At 35.9% G+C, this 9,443-nt stretch overlaps 1 long non-coding RNA gene across 1 annotated transcript; it reads left to right on the top strand.

Moving 5' to 3' along the window:
• The first annotated feature begins 4,800 nt into the window (after positions 1–4,800).
• Positions 4,801–9,443, top strand: LOC123531692 (uncharacterized). Its single transcript, XR_006682470.2, has 3 exons — positions 4,801–5,459; positions 8,384–8,467; positions 8,782–9,443. It is a non-coding gene; the product is annotated as an uncharacterized LOC123531692 (long non-coding RNA).

The raw sequence follows: 9,443 nt of genomic DNA, 5'->3' as shown, positions 1-9,443 counted from the left end.
ATCGCTCAAGATAAGATGTTGATCGCTCAAGGTAATATGTTGATCGCTCGAGATAAGATGTTGATCGCTCAAGATAATATGTTGTTCGTTGAAGATAATATGTTGATCGCTCGATATAAGATGTTGATCGCTCAAGATAATATGTTGATCGCTCAAGATAATATGTTGATCGCTCAAGATAATATGTTGTTCGCTCAAGATAATATGTTGATCGCTCGATATAAGATGTTGATCGCTCAAGATAAGATGTTGATCGCTCAAGATAATATGTTGATCGCTCAAGATAAGATGTTGATCGCTCGAGATAATATGTTGATCGTTCAAGATAATATGTTGATCGCTCGAAATAAGATGTTGATCGCTCAAGATAAGATGTCGTGCGCACGAAATAAGATGTTGATCGCTCGAGATAAGATGTTGATCGCTCAAGATAAGATGTTGATCGCTCAAGATAAGATGTTGATCGCTCAAGATAATATGTTGATCGCTCAAGATAAAATGTTGATCGCTCAAGATGATATGTTGATCGCTGAAGATGATATGTTGATCGCTCGAGATAAGATGTCGTGCGCACGAGATAAGATGTTGATCGCTCAAGATAATATGTTGATCGCTCAAGATAAAATGTTGATCGCTCAAGATGATATGTTGATCGCTGAAGATGATATGTTGATCGCTCGAGATAAGATGTCGTGCGCACGAGATAAGATGTTGATCGCTCAAGATAATATGTTGATCGTTCAAGATAAGATGTTGATCGCTCGAGATAAGATGTTGATCGCTCAAGATTATATGTTGATCCCTCCAGATAAGATGTTGATCGCTCAAGATAAGATGTTGTGCGCACGAGATAATATGTTGATCGCTCAAGATAAGATGTCGTGCGCACGAGATAATTTAAACTTAAAAAAAAATAACATATGTCCTAAACATACCACCGATTTAATTTGATATTTGTCTTTGTTTTCAAATTTTTCTTATAAAATGTTTCAAGTATTTATAAAAAAAATAACCTTGCAGTCAGGGAACCAGCCTATTTCTGCATCTTTATTTACAGCGTTTAAAAATGTTTGATAAAAATCGGTCCGGTTTCACCACCTTTGTTTTCTTCTTCATGTATGCTGCAACAGACCCATCTAAACGTCAGTTACGATTGACCAGGTCACTAGTGAGATAACTCATTACATTGCTTTGTATTAAAAAGTCGTTATCGCCAGGAAACGCCAGTAAATTCTTTGAAATCCGGACAAATACTTCAAAGTCTACAAGAAAGACAAGAGTTGTAAAATGTTTAGTGGACTGCGGAAAAATTTGATCCGGCTGTGTATAGTTGCTTACATTATCGTTTCTTAGTTTTCTCACAGTAACAGGAACATTGTGGCGTAACAGCAAAAGAGAAAAGAATGTACTAGAAATATTTATCTTCCAATCTATCAAATGTATATTTGATATCAATCTATTTAGCTGATATATACGGTGGTATGTTTAGGACATGAATTATTCTTTTAGGATTAAATTATCTTGAGCGATCAACATCTTATCTCATGCGCACGACATCTTATCTTGAGCGATCAACATCTTATTTCGAGCGATCAACATATTATCTTGAGCGATCAACATCTTATCTTGAGCGATCAACATAATATCTTGAGCGATCAACATCTTATTTCGTGCGCACGACATCTTATCTTGAGCGATCAACATCTTATCTCGTGCGCACGACATCTTATCTTGAGCGATCAACATCTTATCTCGAGCGATCAACATCTTATTTTGAGCGATCAACATTTTATCTTGAGCGATCAACATCTTATCTGAGCGATCAACATATTATCTTGAGCGATCAACATCTTATTTGGCACGACATCTATCTGAGCGATCAACATCTTATTTCGGCGTCAACGACACTCCTTTCTTGAGCGATCAACATCTTATCTCGAGCGATCAACATATTATCTTGAGCGATCAACATCTTATCTTGAGCGATCAACATATTATCTTGAGCGATCGACATCTTATCTCGAGCGATCAACATCTTATCTCGTGCGCACGACATCTTATCTTGAGCGATCAGCATATTATCTTGAGGGATCAACATCTTATTTCGTGCGAACGACATATTATCTTGAGCGGTCAACATCTTATTTCGAGCGATCAACATATTATCTTGAGCGATCAACATCTTATCTCGAGCGATCAACATATTATCTTGAGCGATCAACATCTTATCTCGTGCGCACGACATCTTATCTTGAGCGATCAACATATTATCTTGAGCGATCAACATCTTATCTCGAGCAATCAACATATTATCTCGAGTGATCAACATCTTATCTCGAGCGATCAACATATTATCTTGAGCGATCAACATATTATCTCGAGCGATCAACATCTTTTCTCGGTCATCTTATCAATATCTATTAAGTACCTTTGTGTGAATTCAGATCATTAGTAAAAACATACGGCTGCCACCGTTTCTGTTTTTATTTAGATTATACTTATAACCGTTTCACATGTTTGCAGGGTTAGACATTTAAATACGGAAACTGATAAAAAAGGCAGCAAAAAATCAGTGATGATGCAAAGAAATAAATTTAAGTCCTTGACAAAAAAAAGTATGTAGGCTTCGCTCTGGAGGGACAATTGATTTCCGTACTTCCCACTTCTGACTTCTAACTTTTGCACTTCTCACTTCCCGACTTCCTACTTCCTACTTCTAACTTCCATTCTTCTGACTTCTAACTTCCGCACTTCTGACTTCCAACTTCCCGACTTTCGACTTCTGATTTCCAACTTCCACACTTCTTACTTCCGACTTCTTGACTTCTTACTTCCTTCTTCTAACTTTCGCACTTCTGACTTCTAACTTCCGCACTTCTGACTTCCAAATTCCTGACTTCATACTTCCGACTTCCAACTTCCACACTTCTTACTTTCGACTTCCAAAAAAGAAAAGTTGGCAGTCAGAAGTGCGGAAGTTGGAAGTCAGGAAGTTAGAAGTCAGAAGTGCGATAGTTAGAAGACGGAAGTAAAAAGTCAAGAAGTCGGAAGTAAGAAGTGTGGAAGTTGGATATCAGAAGTCGAAAGGCAGGAGGTTAGAAGTCAGAAGTGCGGAAGTTAGAAGTCAGAAGTGCGGAAGTTTGAAGAGGGAAGTAAGAAGTCAAAAAATCGGAAGTAAGAAGTGTGGAAGTTTGAAATCAGAAGTCGAAAGTCTGGAAGTTGGAAGTGCGGAAGTTAGAAGTCAGAATTGCGGGAGTTAGAAGAGGGAAGTAAGAAGTTAAGAAGTCGGAAGTAAGAAGTGTGGAAGTTTGAAATCAGAAGTCGAAAGTCAGGAAGTTGGAAGTCAGAAGTGTGGAAGTTAGAAGTCAGAAGTGCGGAAGTTAGAAGTAGGAAGTAGGAAGTCAAGAAGTTGGAAGTGAGAAGTGCAAAAGTTAGAAGTCAGAAGTGGGAAGTACGGAAATCAATTGTCCCTCCAGGGCTTCCATACTTCGCCCATATATTAAACGATTTTCCTTGTTTTCCCTTAATTCATACATGCAACTTTTCTGCGCGAATTTATCAGTCCAACTGAAATTTGTTGCTGTTCTAACATGCAGTATGCATCATTGGTTATGTTCATTTGATTTTGAAGATAGGATGATCAGTTATATGCATTGCTCTCCCAATTGATGTGATAAACTTGTACATGTACTTGTGGGAAGTTTAAATAACAGCGGAATAGGTGGGACCCTAATAAACAACTTGTCCGTATGTTTTACTGATGACCTAAATGCACACACAAAGGGCCTTAATATATATAAATAAGATGTCGTGCGCTTGAGATAAGATGTTGATCGCACAGGATAAGATGTTGATCGCTCAGGATAAGATGTTGATCGCTCGAGATAAGATGTTGATCGCTCGAGATAAGATGTTGATCGCTCAGGATAATATATTGATCGCTCGAGATAAGATGTTGATCGCTCAAGATAAGATGTTGATCGCTCGAGATAAGATGTTGATCGCTCGAGATAAGATGTTGATCGCTCAAGATAATATGTTGATCGCTCGAGATAATATGTTGATCGCTCAAGATAAGATGTTGATCGCTCGAGATAAGATGTTGATCGCTCAAGATAATATGTTGATCGCTCGAGATAATATGTTGATCGCTCAAGATAAGATGTCGTGCGCACGAAATAAGATGTTGATCGCTCGAGATAAGATGTTGATCGCTCAAGATAATATGTTGATCGCTCGAGATAATATGTTGATCGCTCAAGATAATATGTTGATCGCTCAAGATAATATGTTGATCGCTCAAGATAAGATGTCGTGCGCACGAAATAAGATGTTGATCGCTCGAGATAAGATGTTGATCGCTCAAGATAATATGTTGATCGCTCGAGATAAGATGTTGATCGCTCAAGATAATATGTTGATCGCTCAAGATAAGATGTTGATCGCTCAAGATAATATGTTGATCGCTCAAGATGATATGTTGATCTCTCGAGATAAGATGTCGTGCGCACGAGATAAGATGTTGATCGCTCAAGATAATATGTTGAGCGCTTTAGATAAGATGTTGATCGGTCCAGATAAGATGTTGATCGCTCAAGATAATATGTTGATCGCTCGAGATAAGATGTTGATCGCTCAAGATAAGATGTTGTGCGCACGAGATAATATGTTGATCGCTCGAGATAAGATGTCGTGCGCACGAGATAAGATGTTGATCGCTCAAGATAAGATGTCGTGCGCACGAGATAATTTAATCTTAAAAAAAAATAACATATGTCCTGAACATACCACCGTAAATTAAGCCTCTAAAGTAGCACAATTTTATCTGATAGCTGAACCAAACCTATATTTGGAGCCGGGGGGAAATAAATGTCAATGTAGAAACAACCTTCTGGAGTTACTTCCCTCTTAATGAAGAAAACTGATATATGTACATAAGAATAAACATAGTGACGGGAGCTTATCTAAAAACAAAATATGAAGTTAAATTTTGATGTTCGACATATTTTGATAATTCAAACAAAAGAGTTTTCCGTGGGTCATTACACATAGTAACAACATAAAATTATAATGGTGCCCTGTTTCATTCATACCGCAGATTGCAACCGAATATGTATAAAAACCACATGCATGAAGTATCGGCGTGTCACGTTAACAATATCACAATAGAAACAGCAACCAAATTTGTATTACTATGCCTTTATTTTATTCAATTAATATTTTTAATAGTATATGTATCAATATTGATATAAAAAGTTCAATATCCAGGTAAAAATTGCATAATTCTTCTGAGTTTTTTTTTCTTTTCAAAATCACGGGGTAGGAACTGTTACACGAGACTCGGTTGTGGAGGATATCATGTTACAGATTTAGGATGCTACTGTTACAGTGTTCCTGGATAACGTTACAGCATTCGGAGGATAATAATCGCTGTCGGGGTTTTGTTTGCCAAAGAAATGGTAAAGATTTATCTCTTTATTTGCAAAAGTAAAAATTGTTTTTCTAGATCAATGGTATATACGTCTGTTGAGACATGGTTTAACCTACGAAACACAGTATATTGATATCTATCAAGCGTTTAATGACAAAATTCGAAATTTTGATAGAAAATTATCTAAAAGAAGTTGATTAAAATATAGTTCAACCATATTTTATGCTCATTTGCATCGATAAAAACCCTCTTTAGGCATACACTTATAATACGATGTAGAAAAATCACTGTGGGTCTAATTTTTCGTGGTTTTATAAAATGTTACAGTTTAGCTGGATATGTTACAGTTGCGGGATGCTACTTCTGGATGTGTTACAGATTTAGGATGATACTTTTGGAATACATTTTGACAATATACTATACCAGGATAGTAAATAAAATTGAGATATCATGAATTATGCGGGATTGTTTTGTAAGATGTAACAAATATATCATATCAAGTGCATTTTTTTCTAATTTCTAATTTCTAAATCAACATCTATATTTAATAAAATGATATAAACATTTTCAATGGAAAGTTAGTGTTCTATATCCAATGTATGTAATACCATAATCACCAGTTTGCATTGAATCATCGTTTGCACTTTAATAGGCTGATCTTTTTTAAATAGAACCTGTTTATGCTACATGTACTATGCTAGCAAACAATGTGTCCTAGCTTCAGAAGAGCTTGGCAATGCGTGTCTTTAACAACGATTTCAATTACTAATATGCTTAAAATAAAATATCCTCTCGGAATCAGTAACGGAGAACTTAGGAAATTAATTGACTTTTCTAACGACAACTCGCACATGTGCAATAAAACTTTATTTCAAATAACAAAAGATTCTTTTTTTGTTAAACATGTATACGTATTTACTGTTGGAACAACCATCGAATCATAGTCTGCTTGCAGGCGCGTAGCTGCCTACAAGCAGATATGCTGCAATGAAGATCTGGCAAGCATGCACAATTAAATTGGCTAATCTGAAGCATTGAATAATTATATTTGGTCGCAGTAAGGAGCCTATATCTTTTAACAGAGCAACTCATATTTAAAATGTATAATGTTTCAGGATTTTCATCTAAAAATATATGCGTCTTTGTCTGTGTATGTATGCCGGTGTCAAGGGCTTTTCAGGACTGTGCGCCATTCGAAGGCATGTCTCAGGACTGTAATGCCCACCATCTGGCATTGTGTAAACGTGAACACGAGCATATTAAATTCGGATTGTTCAAAAATTATGAGTTACCTTATAACCATAGTAACTCGCTGTCTTCTTAGATTTGAACAAAAGTAATATATGAGAATATAAATAAAGAAACACTTGGAACATTTTTCGATATCGCTCCGCGATATCTCAGGTAATTTATTTTGAGGTTATGAAAACATTTAACAACCGATGTATTTAGTAGTCTGCCCATATATATGCCTTTGATGGCATTTTTTGTTAATGCCCGACAGCCATGTTCATTGTTAACTTAAATAAAATTGGAAAAGTTTCAGTGGGGGTGGGGGGGGGGGGGGCTGTCGCCTTCTAAGTGTCATAGTAAGGTCACAGCACAAGGTCAAAGGTCAGTAAGTGCATTTTTGTTATAAACGTCAGATTTTCGCCATTTCTGCGACCTTCTAATAGAGATTTTCAGTTTACTTCGACCCGTACTGCGGACCACGGATTGCGAACTTACTATAGGGGTTTTCTCAAACTGTATGTAAGTTGGGTTTTTTTTTTTTTGCAAAACTGAACAGCGGCGTATTTAGCATCCGGTTCTAATGACCACCTGGTAAGGAAAGTCTTAGAGACAGACACTCTTCCTATTCCCTTGTGCCGCAAGAGGTTCGCCTATTTAAGATCAGGGAATCAAAACAACAGTATGTTGCAATTTAGTTGAATATTTGGTATCAAAGAATGTATATAGTGATTTTGGAAACATAGTTTCGTACTAATGCACTCGTGTTGCTGAAATGTTATTGTACGACGCACAATTTTGAAAATGCACGATACGATGCGCGACAGTTTAATGCACCGCGGTAAAAATGTCTTACTTGGTATTATACATGTATATTCTGAACTATTTCAAACCCTACAAATTCATTTTATACGGTACTGAATTCATTCAGTTTTCCCGGTCACGTTATCTTATCAGGATATAAAAGATGGCTACATGATAAATTATAAAACCAATATATACCGTGAGTTTTCATGAGTTTAAATATTTGTCCAAGTTCCCCAAAACCGAGTATCTACACATACCATGTCTATGCATGTGTTCGAAAAGGTACAGGACCAAAAAGGCTTTTGTCAATGATAAAGGCTTGTCTCGACTGCTAAGCTGGTTGTATCAAATGACCACACAGAATTGTTCAAATGGTGTCAAAAATGTAATTTCATTGACAATTCTATACATGCACTCAGGCCATAAAACTTTTTTTGGAATATGATCGGAACTTGACCTTGGACGCGTCCCATGCCTAATGTTCACAAAACAATTTTCGGTCTCCGCTGGGTTTTAGATTGACATTTTGACAGCCAGTTTTAATTGTATTTAAAGATTTAATTCCATTTGGGACTGATAATTCATACTGAGTAGTCACTTTAAGATAGTAAATTTAAAACAACTTTTAACATGCAATTTTGTTATCAGATTATGAAAATACGAAGTGGCTATTTCCTTCTTTATCTCCAAACATGCTGATACATAACTAATTCAGGATGTTTTAGCTAAAATATGGTAATGTATCGAATCTCGTTTCGACGGGGTTGAAAGATACATGTATGAGAACTTCCAGTATGTTAAGACAAAGTGTTGAAATAAATCATTCAAGATATTTCAGTAAAACTTCTATTTTAACGAACATTATCAAATATACATTATCAAAATTAATGAAAAAACAATGACCTTTTCGTACAGCCTCCTGTAGAACGCAGAACGTGTGAATACCAAAGGAAGGTCTGTAGTTCGACTGGTCATGAGAACAACAACAACGCAAAGCAGGTATTGTGTTAACACAATCACTGCATGATTTTTTTGCAGTCAATAATAGTTTCCATTCAAATAAATTAGACATTAATGTAAAGGCTTAACAACTTTATATTTCTTCTTTACCACTTGTACTTTCTAAACCTTAAATGTAATTAGAACCCTTTGTTGAATATGATAAATTTAATTCATTTTAATTTCAAAGCTTTGTTTATTTATTTTTTCTTTATTTATTCTTTTTTCTTTCTTTTTATCCTTCATGATTCTTTGTACTATGATTTTATGTGTTTTTTACCCAGTAACTGAAACATTTTTCTTGTATATATTAGAATTTCCAGTACAAACAGGCAAAAAGATCAAGGTCGTTCCTTGGACAGAGGAGCAGTTAGCGGCCATGCGAAGGTCATTCGCCAAAAATCTCCGCTGCTTTAGAGTTCCTAACAAGGAGGAATGCGAACGAGCAAGGAAAAATGAGAGCCTGTTGCTTTATCGTGACTGGAAGAACATCAAATTTCGTGTCCATCATGAAATACAAAGATTAAAGAAAAAAATGAAGTCAGTCTGAAAAAAAAGTTAACAGAAAAAAAAACATCCGTTAAACTTGCAATGAAATCTAACAGACATACATTTTCAAAATGTAAAAATGTTTATGTGTTGTTTCTTTTTGACATAAAGTCCCCAGACACTCGTTCATGTACAGTATTGTTTTTGCTGGATGTTCATGTTAAAGGCCTAGATTCACTACTATATAAGTGTACCCCCCACCCCAAATCCAATATACAAGTCCCATCTTATCTGCTGCTTATCAGCGATTATGTAACAGTAACTGATTAGAGGGCAATTAGCACAGCAGGGACCCCAACTAGACCATGAAGATGTGTGCAGTGGAGTTGAAAGAAATTAATTTTTCTTCAGTGAATGTGGAATGATGATAATAATAACTATTATTTTGATATTATATAGATGATAATAACTATTACTTTAATGTTAT

The sequence above is a fragment of the Mercenaria mercenaria genome, chromosome 9 (assembly GCF_021730395.1).
Source record: "Mercenaria mercenaria strain notata chromosome 9, MADL_Memer_1, whole genome shotgun sequence".
Taxonomy (NCBI): domain Eukaryota; kingdom Metazoa; phylum Mollusca; class Bivalvia; order Venerida; family Veneridae; genus Mercenaria; species Mercenaria mercenaria.
This window is presented reverse-complemented; position numbering and strand designations above follow the sequence as displayed.